The sequence below is a fragment of the Phoxinus phoxinus genome (genome assembly GCF_949152265.1).
Source record: "Phoxinus phoxinus genome assembly, chromosome: 10".
Lineage (NCBI taxonomy): Eukaryota > Metazoa > Chordata > Actinopteri > Cypriniformes > Leuciscidae > Phoxinus > Phoxinus phoxinus.
Window position 1 is genome coordinate 22,915,063 of NC_136885.1, and position 15,845 is coordinate 22,930,907.

Genomic DNA, 15,845 nt, shown 5'->3' on the forward strand with positions numbered 1-15,845 from the left:
TGTTTTAAATTTTTTCTGTCCTTCCTTTCATTCCAATTAATATTAAAATCTCCCATTATAATTATTTCTTTTTTCAAATCACAGTGATTAAGAAGTTGTTTCAATTGATCATAAAAATCCAACTTTGCAGAAGGTTTACGATACATACATATTAAAATAAAAGACATTTCTGCAGAAAGTGAGATATCCACACCAACACACTCAAGACTAACTTCACTTGGCCATTCAATTTGAGTACATTTTAAAGTGCTTTTTATATAAAGTAAGACCCCTCCACCCCTCCCCTGCTCCCGATCTTTTCTAAAGACATTATATCCAGACATATTTACTACTGAATCTGCAGATGAACAATTTAACCAAGTTTCTGATAATCCTAAAAAGTCAATATTTGAATCACAGAGTAAATGCTCAAGTTGTTCGCGTTTGGGAGTCATACTACGGATGTTTAAATGTCCGCCAAACAATCCTTTCTTTTTGCATCGTGTATCCCAGACGATTTTAGCCTGATTCAGGGTTTGGAAAGAACGTGTTAATCGATGCCTTTTCATTACCGGATTCCTCGGTTTTGAATGTAGACCTACGTTCAAACAGCTAGATGTTGTAGGTAACCGAGTCAAGCACTCACCACCAACAGGTTCGGCACTTTGCAAACTAGCGTGCACATCAGACAAATGCGCTGGATCCAGTCCACTACGCAGATTCCGCGCATGAACGCCTCCACGGTTAGACACACCAGCAGCAGAAATGTTCGGGAACCCCATGAGAGCCGGCACCGACAGTCCAGCAGAATCAGGCCGCAACGCCGCCCGCGCCTGCACCCCCGGCAAGGAATCCACACTCAAGCCAACGGCACCAAAGAGATTACACCACGACACGGGAGGTTGAAGCCCATGGGAAACCAGGAGTGGAACAGACGCAGCCGGACCAACGAAACAGCTGTCCTCATGATTTGCACAGCCGAGGACCATTTCTCCAAAGGGTTGTGGACCAGGATTGAGTTCTACATCTCCAGCCAGAAGTAATATTGATGCTAATTGAAGACATCCCAGTCGCGAGTCTTTGTTGGATGACAAAACCTTCTCGCGAGGCACTGAGGTACAGACTGACTTTACATTCCCATTTTTTAGAATCTTAGAGTACAATACATGTTGACTCCTCAGAACCAGAGGGAAAACGCCGTCGTTTCTTTCTTCAACATATCGATGTCGCAATGATAGTACCAATATTGTTAGGATATACAATATTATAATCCAATTAAAAAGAAAGGGTTTTACTGATAACTTAAAATTTGTTGACGATTCTGATAAGAAAATTTGTGGCTTGTTTAAACCACACGCAGCACCTGCCAGACGCGTGTGATCTTTAGCCGCCATAGTGAAAAAAAAAAAAAAAAAAAAAAAAAAAAAAAAAAAAAAAAATGGTATATTCTTGTTATTTGTATAGAGTGTTCTCATTAGTATGGAGCTTTACAGATCACCACAACTAAAGACAGAGAGCAGGTAGGATTCTAAGAGTCTGCTTGAAAAATGAGTGACAAACATCAACACAACTAGCTTAAAACGGTATTGTAATTTTGTTAAACTCAGAATACACAGATATTATAAATAATCTTAGAAATAAAGATTATTTTGATTGAATGATTTGTCCCATGCATGACCCCTTCAGAAATGATTCTAATCTGCTGATTTGGTGCTTTAGAAACATTTCTTATTATTATCATATATTTGTGCTGCTTAATATTTTTGTAGAAACTGTCATTTTTTTTCAGGATTCTTTGATGATTTGAAAATTGAAAAGCATTTATTTGAAATTTTTATCTTTATTTATAAAAATAAAAAATAGAAAAAATCTTGACTGTCACTTTTGATCAATTTAATACGTCCCTGGTACCCACACTGTCTGCCTGCCAAATGAAGAACGAATAAATGACGAGGAGAATGAGTTCATTAGCATCATGGTGAGAAACAGGCTGGGGCATCATGGGTTTCAGTTTAAAACAGTGGTATCTAATCAGCGTAAAGTGCAACTCTTATTACCACCAACATTAAGTGTCCTGGCTGTTTAGTATCACGCTACACTGCCTCAGTACTCCTCCTTTTTGTCTAATAAAATGGCAAAAGTCTCTCAAAAGGTCCTGGTAGCATAATGTTTTTGTTAGCTTCCGCTTGAATAAATAGGCTATCTCTTCTTCTGCATGCTTCTAGTCATTCACAATCAACCACCGTCAGTCTCCACGGATTACAGACCTCCTGCTTGTAGAACCATATTGGACCACCAGCCCACCTGGCATCTGCTGCAGAGGCAGACAGAGAAGGTGAACCTGGTACCCTGGCTCTCTCCAACCTCAGCGCACCTCAAACAAACTCCATCTAAAGCTTGAGGTTTATAGAGTCCAGCTCACCAGCATTTCATCCTAGGGTTGCAGAGTCCATTTGTCAAGTTGCAGTTTTGATCAAATCTGTAGGCGAGAAAAATCACAAATGAGGTCTGTTTAATACCTCAATTGTGGTAAGAGAGCAAATTGAACTCCAGTAATCTCATATGAATTCCAGATGAGATCTCTGCAGTGTCTTAAACTTTGCCCTGATATCAAAAGTTTGAGATTTCTTTGTGAACATTTTTCAAAACATTCTTTCAAAAACCGAAGTACTTTTATAGTAAAACTGCATGATAAATCGATTAAAGGTTGCAATCTTGATTCAAACACCCATGCGATCTGATTCCTAAATGACAACGATTCAGCTATGCCTATTAAACCTTTAACAAGTAAGATCACAGCAGAACATTCAAATCGGTGTTTGCTAGCAATCAAAATAGAGTAAAGCACCTTTTGAAAGTAACTTGATACTTTAAATAAATATTGTATCAATTACATCGTTACACCAGTAGTTGGCGACAAGTGACTATTAAAATTTGTATTTGTCATTGAATCTTTCATTCAAGAGATTTGCTAAAAAAAAATGCTGATTCATGCAGTAATGAAACGAGTAGAGTCCTTATGATTGAGTAATTGAATCATTCATTCAAACCTCTTTTTCCCCCAAAAAATAATTAATTCAAAATGAATAATTTTTTTATATAGACTGCAGAAAGTAACATTTTGTCAGAACCTCTAAATTACATATTTTGTTTAGTTGTTGTTCAGAATCGTGTTAGACTCGTGATCACTGATCTCTCTTTTTTTTTTTAAATTGTGAATCTCAAATTTATCCAGAAATGTGCAGCTATATTTATTATATGGAAACAACTGTAGCTAATCTTTTTTTTTTTTTTTTTTTTTTTCTCCAAAGGAGATTTAGGAGAAACATCTGAAAAGGAGTTTTAGGAGAAACAATCAAAGTTAACAAATTGATTAAAAGAGCCCTAAATTATAAAAATAATCTGAGCAAGAAATTATCATTAAACATGCTCTCATCTTTGATAAGGAAAAGAGAAGTTGCCATTGTTTGCCATATATTAACTTTTTACCGGTTAGGCAGTAGTTGACGAGTTTGCATTTTGACTCTGAAACAAGTGCATTAACGTGTATGAGTTTTGTTATAGGTTTATACTTGATTATTCAGTCTGATTTATAAAAAAAGGGGGTGATGATACATTAATCTTTCGCCCACCATGGTGCTGATATAAAGAGATGCGCTTAGTTGTGAAAATGAGTGCAGTATAGTGTTTGTGCTCGGATAGCGGGGTTGGATGGGTCACAGTCTGCTGAAAGCATTAGCAAAATGAGAACAACTAAAGAGAGGGATGGACAAGTTAATGACAGAACAACAGCACAAATTTCATCGGGCAACACTGAGGATTCCTTAAATGGATCCAGCAGAGGCCATTGTATGTACTATGCATTTCTCCGCCTCCAAAATGCATTAGCTCTCTGCTTTGTAAACCAGAGATCGTGGTGAAGGCCCATTAAAAGTTCAATGCTTTTATTAGGTTAAAATATTAACATTGAAATGTTCAAATTGTCTTGCATGTAGGCTATTAATAGATCCACAGCTAGCAGCTTTAATGGGTATAATATGAAAATGTTTCTGTCACGTGTGCATTTGATGTATATGGTGGTCACACTTGACTTTTATTTTAATTTTTATTTATTTTTATTATATTTGACTTTTTTTCTGATATGTGATTAATGTAAAAATGTTGTTTGTTATGTGCAAGAAAAAAGTCCACTCTACAAGTGTGTTTCCATCATATTCACATTTTTATGCTATATTTTCATGCACTTTAAGACACTTCTGTTATATTGTGCAGAAATGCTATTTGTGCTTTGTAGTTGCCTTGCAGTGATGGAGGAGTGTGACGGAGGAGTGTTTTATGTAGCCCCAGAGATGTCTCTGTAATGCAAGTTCAATGGCATCGACAATGATATAGAGCGGTGAAGTCAAAGGCCTTATTACCGCACCCCTAAAGTCTAATCACCTAATTGGTAATTAACCACACACCAAGCTTTAAAAGATTTTGAGAGAAGTGAGATTGATCGTGGCTATCACTAGTGTTTTGACACATAAACTAATGGAGGACTCAGAACACCAACAGAGAGCAAAGAGAATTGAGGACGCTGACATTTTGCTTTTGAAGATTCGGGTTCATCCAGGGACTTGCCATACTGAGCAGATGTGCTGTTTTATTGAAACACTACACTTTAATGGCAAAATGAGATGAAAAGATGGTACAATGCCATTTATACGGCAAAAATAGTTTTTGCGTGCATATGATAGGCCCTACGCAGTTTTCGCGTGCATTTGATACGCAGTTTTCGCGTGCATATGATTCGCACTTTATGGCGTGTAATACGCACGCACTCCTCACCCCTAATCCAAGGGTTTTCAACTTTTCAGAGCGTAGCATATGCACGCAAACATTTTTGCCGTATAAATGGTACGAGAAATAACATTCGTGGTATAGATACGTATTTTCATGAGATCGTGTTGTCAAACCTTGTAGGCTACTAATAAATGTAGGCTACTAAGTTAATTTATTAAGACAAAGTAATCAGAAATATATAATTTGGCTCATTAAATTAATAATTTAGCTCAATAATCTGATCAGATTAGTTTCATTTGAAGTTGTGGTAAAAAACTTGATATGCACTGACTGTACATCAAATCAATTAATCTGAAAATGTATTACATTTGCTTTATTACATTGGCAACCACAAATATCCTATAGGTTATTTTTGATGTGTAATTATTATATATACAATCTGTGAAATTAATAATTAAATATTAAATATACATTCACAATTTTAGGGTCGGTACGATGTTTTAAAAGGAATTTTGTATTATTACCGAGGCTGTATTTATTTGAATAAAAATACAGTGAAATTGTAATAATCAAATAAAAAGTTGTTTTTTATTTGAATATACAGTATTTAGTAAATTAAAATATATTATTTTTTAGAATTTTCAGAAGATATTACTGTCTTCATTGTCTCATGATCCTTTAGAAATCATTTTAATATGCTGATTTTTCAGTTGTGCTGCTTACTTTTGTGGAAAACGTGATAATTTTATCAGAAATCTCTGCAAAAAGAATAGTGTTTATTTGAAAATAGATTTTTTTTTATCATTGTAAAGGTCTTTACTGTCACGTTTGATCAATTTGATGCATAATTGCTGAATTATTGATTTCTTTTATAAAAAAAAAATTATACTTACCCCATGATCCGTATAGTGTTTATATATAATAATTATGGAATATTTGTAAATGTTACGTGTATTTATTTTCTATTTTCTATATGTATTTATCAAACTATTGAACACTATCACATTACATCATATTGCCAGTTTATAAAAATAATAAGCTACAAGAGGCCAAGCATTCATGCCTAACAACAACCATTTACCAGAGTAAAATCCCCACAGTGTCTCATGGCTTATTGCTTTAATAACTTTATGCCAATGAATATGCCCACTTCAACATGATCTTTGGGGACCACCATTATTAGCTTTGTCCCATGCAGTTATAACTTTGAAGTCTGCACATGTTATTGAAGTCTGCTGATTACAGTTATTACTCACCCACATATAAACGGACCAATATTTTCTTCTGATCTTGGTTGTTATTGGCACAAAGACCCGTGGTCTGGAACATTCTGAACCTTTCCAGTGCATTTCCTGAGGCCCAAAAGCTTCATCCATCTTCATATCTTTAAAATTCCTGCAAACATAAAAACATATTAATAAACTACTAATGGCAGATGAATAAACCAAATCATTTGATTGTGAAATGTGCAATGCATTCAGTTTGTTTATGTTGTGAAGATGATTGCCCACTGTTACAGTGTCTTTTAATCATTTATTTTAATCCTGATCAATGCAAACTGTAAAGGTCAACCAAGCCTGTAATCCTCTAGCAGGAAACACTTTCCCACCAGTTACAGCCTCACCATTGTGGATATACAGGGGGACATTTATGCAGTTGTTGTTTTGGTTTATGATGCAGGTGAACCATAATTGAGGTCAGAAAGTGAGGTCGTCACAAACATTTTCTTCTCTATCCACTAACAGGAATCATTCAAAATGAATCATATGTTCCTTCACACACACACACACACACACACACACACACACACACACACACACACACACACACACACACACACACACACACACACACGTTATTGCTTGCTCTGTGTATAAGAGACACGTGTGTGTGTGTGTGTGTGTGTGTGTGTGTGTGTGTGTGTGTGTGTGTGTGTGTGTGTGTGTGTGTGTGTGTGTGTGTGTGTGTGTGTGTGTGTGTGTGTGTGTGTGTGTGTGTGTGTGATTCTTTCTCAAGAATCTTGAAAGAGATTCTTTCTCTTCAGTTTTATTTTTAAAGTACTTTACTGGCATGATCATTCTGCATACAATAGCAATAAAACACATACAAAAAAAAATAATAAATTAAATTATAGATACAAATACCGATACATTAAAAAATAATAATAATTTTAAAAAAAATTACAACTTTACTGTAATGTAATATAATATAAAATAAATGTCAACTAGTTAATTCATTGTTTAAACAAAGCATTTGAATACTTAAGTCACTGTTAAAGATATTATTTTCATATCTTCATTTTGCATTTCATTTTATTCATTGTTTTATTTGACATTTATTTTATATTATATTACAGTAAAGTTGTAAAAAAAAATACAATTTTTTTTATTTTTTTTATGTATTGGTATTTGTATCTATAATTTAATTAATTAATGAATTTATTTTTGTATGTGTTTTATTGCTATTGTATGCAGAATGATCATGCCAGTAAAGTACTTTAAAAATAAAACTGAGCTGAAGAGAAAGAGGAAAAGGGAGAGTGGGAGTTAGCGAATAGATGCCATTACTTATTTCTTCACAGGTAGTATAGATCAGTTTTTTTAGCACAGTTTGAGGTTCTCTGCGGGTCCATTCTTTCCCACACCCTCTCTGGGCTATTAAATGACCTGCCTCTTGCTGCCCACAGCGGGACGTGGGATGGCAGCGCCGGTATGGAGACATTAAAGCCAGCATGGGTTCTCATAAAATATATAGATTTTTGTGATACCCACATCGACAGCATTACGCTGTTGGCTCTGCATTTTATTCAGAAAAGTGTTTTCTGTGCAGCCATTTCATTTTGAACACTGCAAAGTGGACAATGATAGAGAAGAACAAAGAAACCGCAGGTCGTCATAGCTCTTATCGGTGGAAGCCGTGTAAATAGCAAAGGGTGTGTGGTAGGATTGCTTTGTCACAGGGAATGAATATGCAGGGTTGAAGGGAGCATGTCTACTTCAAGATCCCGCATGCATTCTCAAATGTTCTCTCCTCCTCTTCCCAGCATTTTACCAAGGACGAAGGGGAATATGTACACACACGCCGCTTCAGGTCAGGGATCCCATGTAAATTGCATCAATCAGACAGCGCCCTATTGTCATGCAGATGTACCTTGTGCGGAATAAAGGCTCTGGTGAAGTATCGCTACAAGATAAGTATAGTTAGATAGAAGCGTACATGAAGTGCCTGCCAACCGAGAGCATTGACAACAAGCCGGGAATGTTTGGCACATCGGAATGTGATTAGGTTGAGCAGTTCGGGCAGATTGAAAGAGATTGTCCAGATTGTCTCATCAGATTGCACCTCTGTTTTCCCGCACCCGCGCTTGCGTGGGGTTGAGCGTCTCAGTTATTACTGGGAGCTGGGAGCCATATTGCGAGGCTGTTTCTACAAATAGCCGCCTCTACAAAAAGCCTAACAGATGTCACTCTGCGTTTGCACCCTTCCGTCCTGCTGTGTCTGGTTTATCTGTCAGTGGAAGAACGCACCTGAGGAACAGTGAGGTGTCATCGTAGCTGTCACCTGTGGGAGCAGGGAAGCTTCCCCCGCCGTCCTGTTCTGCCTTTAATTGCTGTCACAAGAGTGAAGAAGGGAGGGCTGGCGTCCCCTGACAGCCTAATTAGTCTTCTGTAGTGCGGCTCTGGGCAGTAAACAGAGACAGACTCTGATGCGCAGGTCCATAGGCACACCGGTTCGGCGGTAGTGGAGGAGTGGGAGAGGCTCCTGGTGTGTTACGGATCATCAGACCTCTAACACTCTTATTAATAGCTCTATCCATCCTACTGCTTTGATTTCATTAACACCATGTCACCTCAAGGCCCCAGCCAGGCCCACAGGCACTGTCCTCACACACACACACATCCTTCCTCACACACGCTGTCTCCATCCGCTGACCTCCCCCTGCTGTACAAATGCTCATTATGCAAGGGACTCATTACGCCATTATTAAATACATGGCCTCACATATGAGAATGCCGCTGAATATTGATTAGATTCAAGTACGATTTGTGTATAATTTGTAGGTAAACCGTGTGATAGGATTTCAATTTGCAAGGAAGACAGAAGGCTGCTGTTTTTTATAGGCACGCGCTGAGCGCAGGAGGTAGCATATGGAAGATTGTTTGATTAATCACTGAAATAACTTCAGACATCCTCTTGAACTGCATTGCTTGACTTGGCAGCATGTCCAGAAGGCATTTATGAGAATTCAGTTAAATCCGCAGATTTATGTTGTGTGTATAATTAAAGGTAAAGCAACAAATTATTTTGATGTTAAAATACTTTCTGTTCTAGTTTAATGGGTAGAGACAATGAAGTAAGCCATTCCCTGACAAGTGAAAACACTGTCACGAAAGGTAGTTGATCATACACGACAAAGATGAGGAAAGTCAAAAGTCTTTAATGAATAATCCACACAGAGTAACACAGGAGATAGCAGGCACTGCAAAAACTATCACACATAGACGAGACCGGACAAGTGGGAACAGAAACAATAGAACGTATATAGAGCGGATAAACAAAGGTAATCAAACATGCACAGCTCAACAGAATGGCTAGTCAAATGAGAAACCATGGTAACTAATAACGAAACTGACAGGCAGGAAGAAAACAAAGACAGAAAACAAACTCAAACTAAACATAACTGTAACAGTACGCCCCCTCCCAGAAAGGAGGGACCTCGCACCGACAGTTCCAAAGAGGGAGAAGGCTGAGGTGGAGGACGTGAAGTAGTTGGACAGGAACCCAGGAGAGGTGATGACAGGGTAAACCAGGGTGTTACAAATGGTGGGAACTCCACCATTAAACAGGGTGTTACTCCAGGGAGAAGCCTGGAGCAGGAGGAGTCCAGCCAGGATGGAAACCCATGGCAGGGATCTCCTTGACGCAGCCATGGCGATGACCGAGGGTAACAGAGCCGATTATGGTGGAGCCCTAGGTGCAGATGGAGAGCAGGTGGACCCAAGCAACCCCGAAGGCTTCGGTGGCTGCGACGGAGCTGCAGCGACGACTCCCTGACGTGGAACCGGGGGGCTGAGGCAAAATTGGAGCGACTGAGAGCCAAGACATAGTCGGAGGGAGGGCGGAGCCAGACAGAGCTGTAGGGGTGGAGAGCAGGAGCGCAGCAGATGGCTTGTAGGTCCATGGCGCAGGATGGGTGACATCTGACTGAGGTGGAGCCGGTGGTCCGAGGGAGCCAGGTGGAGCCTTAAGCTTGATGGTCCCTTTTGGAGCCGAGGGATGGAGAAGCGAAGGTGAGCAAAGTCAGGGCAGCGAGTTGAGGCGGAGCGACGGGATCAGCAGCTGGAGGCGGAGCCCGGGGATCCACTTTCCCTGTCTCAGGCAAGGCCCAAGGTGGATCCATGTCACCAAGGGGAGGCAGAGGAGGAGCACAGGGGGTGACAGGAGGATGCGAAGTAAATTCAAATTCAAATGTAGCTCCTACTCAGACAGTATATGCTAGTGTCGGACGCAACGCAATTCTCGAATGAATGAGTCTGATGAGATGATTCTATTTTATTAATCTAAAGCTGCGTGTCATTTCAAAGGCTGTGTCCTCCGGAGGTTGTACTTGTCGGCTGCATAAATCATTTACGGTATCTCATTTCAGAAAAGTAGCTATTATAAAATGGTGTGTTATTGCTTGTGAAGCGTAAATTGTTGTAATTTCTTTATAACTTTGAATCTAATGGTTACTTTACTCAAACGAGGCAGCCTCGATTACGTATGTGGTCGACAAATGTGACCTCCAGAGGATGCAGCCTCCGAAATCAGACACAGCATAAAGCATACAGTGTGACAAGTAAAGTTTGAGTCTCAAGCAAATGATTCTTATTAGCCGGTTCTTTTTTGTGAATCGAAAGCATTCGGCACAAATATTAAAGTCAGGTTCTTGAGCCAATGACTCTTATGAGCTGGGGTTTTTTTTGTGAAGTAGCGCAATCAGTGAAGTCTGATTCTCGAGTGAATGACTTTGAGCTTGTTCTTTTTCGTGAATCGAAAGGATATAACGCGACTAGTGAAGTTATATTCCTGAGTGAAAGACTCAAATGAGCCATTTTTTGTAACTATTTACAAACATGAATATGAATCGGTTGGAGCCATTTCTCAATTAATCTAACTCACTTACTGAACCGCAAGTCATTCATTTAATGAAACAAGAACTTAAGTCAGGGTAATTAAACAACTGGTTGTTCATATCACTAAAGATGCATATTAGGAGTTTTGACAGTGATGTTTTATAAAAAATAATAAATAAAGGAATTTATGAAATATGAATGAAAAATATTTATTGAAATTAGTATTTGGCAAAGGAAATTTATTTTTTCAGTATATTTATTAATGGATGCGTTAAGGAACAGGAAGCGTTAAATTCTTTATTGGGACATGAAAATCTGTGACTATATGGTCTGAAAACATCACTACTTCTTTGTTTTTTCAATTCTTTTGGAGAAATGAGAGCATCATTTTGCCGTCCTTATGGCCTGGAAAGACAGCTCAGCCCATAGCAGCTCAGGAATAGGGCAGCTGATGTCAGCGGGAACCAGACCGCAAAAAAAAAAAAAACCCAGACGGCTCAGAGAACCAGAGACAGAGTAGCACTGACCCCTTCTGCCCTCATGCCTTCCAAAAATGCTTCTTTATTACCATTCATGTGCCCCTGGGTTCCCCAGCCCTGTCAGACCGAGAGTGGGAGCTGGAGACACAGATTCAAAATACCATAATTGTTTTTAACGCACTTAAACAATAATGTGTAGTTCTTCCTAGAAACAAACAATGTCCATGTTACCGAAAACTCCATTTGGATGACAAATGATTGTAGATGCAGGAAAAATGCCAATGCTGTTTAGTCAAATGAAGAAGATCAGCTTTGAGGAGCTCATAGAGGCTGAAATTTAATTTTGACATTGAGAGATGAGGGGAATTTAGATTTGGTCCACCAAACTGCTCTTCAGGGTCAACTAATTTTCTTCAGCTATAGGCCTAGCAGGATGTGAACACAATACATGTGCAGAGCACGTAATTTAATTCCATACATCTTAACAGAGAGCTGAAGGTGACAAAACACACACTTGTTGATAAGTTACGTTGTTTAGAAACAGTTTTAACTTAGGACAATAACACACACATCTAACACATGTTTCTCTGTGCTCTGACATCATGAACAAAAAGGTAACAGAGACGTGATTTGTATTAAGATAATTGTTTATGATCGCCAAAATAGTTTATAGCATACTAGCTATTTGCCATACTTGACAGAATCATTGGTTCAGCAAAGTCAAAAAGGCACATCTTTTCAAGTTTTAGATCCTGCTAGGAGAGTGATTTTCCATGTGGAGCTGGCTGCAGAATTGATGTTTTATGAATTGTGGAGGGGTTGGAAGTAACAGTTCGGGAGCAGATTTGACTTGCAGATGGCACTGAGACTGTTGCACCCCATTGGATGATTGACAACTTCATACAAGGCCGTTTCTCTTCAGTGATGCTCTGCAGAGCTTTTGGAACCAATCAAGGAGATAGGCTACTGTATACAATTGTCAACCTAAAAAACACATTAAAAAGTAAACAGTTTTTTTTCTTTCATTTCTTTATTTTGTAAAGTAATGTTGTTAAAAAGCTAACATTTTAAAGGAGCTCTATGTAATAATATTCATATATGAGTTGCTTTTTATATTGCCAATGTCTGAACAGCTTGTAATGAAACTTTAAAAAACGAGACCTTCCTTAGATTATGAATTTTTATGTGATGGGCTTCATCCGCCGTGAAATCCAAAGGATGTGACAGTTACACGCATCATGTTACATGCAAATAAAAGGGATTAATTCTCTATATAGTCTCACATAGCCATATATCTAGAGTAGTCTCAAATTTAATTTTAATTACCTTATCTGTCGACATGCTGCCAGTGTATCGCAGAGCGGATGTAAACATCCACATCGCTATGATCAGATGTTTTCTCACCACTGTCATTTTTGTTGTGTGCTTATTTTGTTATTGAGAGGAAAGTACGCAGCACATTTTTAAAATTGAATTATTCATCTAAACATCACTCTCAGCAGCATGGATGGCGTCTGGATTTTTGCTGAAAAGCTATTTTCAACTTTTTACTTCCAAGCGAAGAACAAAAAAAGAACTTAGCCATGAGTATATCAAGGCCTTGAATCATGTTCAGGGTGCGTCTCAATCAGGACATTTGAAGGGCTGTGTCAATCGTAAAATCCTTCCAGTGCACTGAAATATTCACTCCCTAAAAAGTCCCACAATGCACCGTGAAATCCAGGGATCATATATGTTACCTTAACGGAAGTATGAATCACGCAAGCCAACTCGCACACACACTCAATAGATTTTTTAAAAACTATTATTTAATATTATTTCAGCATAAACATACATTGCAAGACAGGTACTAAACATAATGGCAAACATTTATAATTAATTTACGGCTGAAATGTTGCAGGAGGCTGTGTGCAACAATCAACATATTTATCATAAAAAAATGTATAACAAAAAAGTTCTGCTGTTGTTTATAAATAACAGTAGTGACCTTGTACAACGGGACGTTGTCATCATCAGTGTACTAGTGAGCCAGGGTCCGTACTGTCCTGCCAGAATTTATGTACACGATATACTGATTCAAGACCATAGGGAGCTGATTTAGACGCACCCTCAGTCTCTTGTACGTTATGTGTGCACGAGTGTAAGCACGAGCAATAATTTGCTGGCTGCAGATCACTTAATGGCCGCTAAGAACAAGGGTTTCTGAATTCTATATAAAGCCCCTTTAATTGCACGATTGAATGAGTTTTACTTGGACACATTTGATATAAGAATTCAAGTACTAATCAAGGACACTTGTCTAAAATTCTAAAATAACTATTCCTGCAGGGTTTAGATGCTGTATGAACCCTCATGTCAGCTCTTTTTAATTTAATTTGAGCTGAACTGCACCACAGGTAATGTCTCATTTTATACCTTATAGAAGTTAGTGTCAATGTCAGACCAACTGCCTCACACACTGCACTTTCACTGTGCTCACATTTGTAATAGGCTCAAATAAAAAAAGAACCATAATTATTGAGACACAGCAAAACTGAGCTACTGTACTGATGAACCATCTGCCAGCTCAATCTGAATGACACTGAAATAACAAGATGCAAAATAGAAAAACCTAGGTCCTACAGCACTAAAAAGTTTCCTAAAAGAAAAGTGAGGATGCTAACATTTTCAACTCATTGTTTGGAATTGTCTTGTCTCAGTTGCCCTTGTATGTCTTTGCTCCCCTGAGGCCACAATAAATGCACTAGAGATCACCAACTCATTGCACACGTTTTTAGAATTTTAGACTGCTCCTTGTGTGGTTTTATGTGACTATTAGTATAAGTTGGTCTGACTACAGCTTAATCGTGGATCTGGTAAGGAATTAACTTTATTTCTTCCTAGCAGTTGCTTTCTTGGTAAAGCATGCTCATTTAATTCCAATTTTAAAGTAAAATCTAAAGTCTAAAGTGCTGACAGCAATAAAGCACCACCTAAGAATAGAATGTTGTAGCCTTCTGCATTAACTGATTCTGACCAAATGTATTTCTGTAAAGTCGTTTTTAATGTTCTCGCCTGCTAAATAGAACAAGGAATTAAGGGGGATTGAAGAGGGATTAGAATTTAGAGAGTAAGTTGCACTGCATTGAGATGAATGTGTTGAAGTTGACATGATAACGTAGTTAGTAAGATGTCTAGTCTAGTTGGTGGAGATTAAGGTGTGATGTGTGCTAATGTCATTTGTGGATTCCTTCGGCACACTCCTTGCTGTCGGGATGTACTTCAGGTGTCTTGTTATTTAAAATGCTCCAATCATGAGGAATCCTATTCGTCTTGATCTTTTGAGATGAAAGAGTTCACTATGAAAACACACTGTAACTTTCAGAACACATGAAGACTTCCTTGCCAGTGGAAAAAAAGGCATTTATTGAAAAGGGGAAAAATGGCTCATTCTGTATTTTTACAACTATTTGATGTAAGACAGATACATTTGAACACATGGCCACCCACCTCCACACGCCAGCATTACCTCAGTATTCACAAATGCTGCCTGCCCATTGAGGGTTAAAGTAGCAGGAGGTAGTAGGATATAAACTATTATTCCAAACATCAGACAATCTGATAAGAGTTTAATGTGGGGAAGTCTGTCAAACCTTGTGTGCCAAAGACTCTGGCACCTGCCACTCCGCATTCCCTTCTGAATAACCCCAATTCTGAATTTTAGGAAAGAGTGAGTGGTTTAATTTTAATGCTTTTCCACCATTGGGCCGAACGGTTCGAAGAACGTTAAAGAATCCAGTTATATTTACACTTGAGCTTAGTTCCGCACGGCATGATTACAAACCAATCTTATCCTGTAGCCTAATTCTGTACCATGCTGGTAGTGGCGTCGCCACTCAGGATTGGTCACTTGTCTGTTGCCTGGCTGACAGTTTCTCTGTAGCTGACATATTTGAGCGAAGTAAACACAAGTTAATAATAATAATGCAATCTCTTGTATTACCAAGGCAATGACTAATGCATTGTATTACATTCCAAAGAGCTCTGTTATCAGCCCCACAGTGGAAAATTAAACCATATCCGTAATGACACGGAATGGAACAGTTAAGCAATGAGAACAGTTCGGCTAATGTTTCTGGGTGCATCTCAATCAGCTCCTAGTTTAGTAGTCAGGGCAGTAATCAGGGAGTCGGCCATTTTACAACAACAACAACAACAACAACTACTACATTTATTTCTAAAGCACATTTAAACACAATATAGATTGATCCAAAGTGCAGTACAAAGTACAAGCCAGTCACAACAATTACAAGTTTCCAAAAGCTAAAAAATAAAAAGACGATTTAAGAGTAGATTTAAAAATGTTCAATGAAGGAGCAGACCTCACATACGGGAGACCATTCCAAAACTTGGGCCCAAAAGGCCAGATCACCCTTTGATTTAGCGACATCGTGTCACCGTTGATTGGAAGATCGAAGTGCCCTAGCAGGACAGTATGGCACAAGAA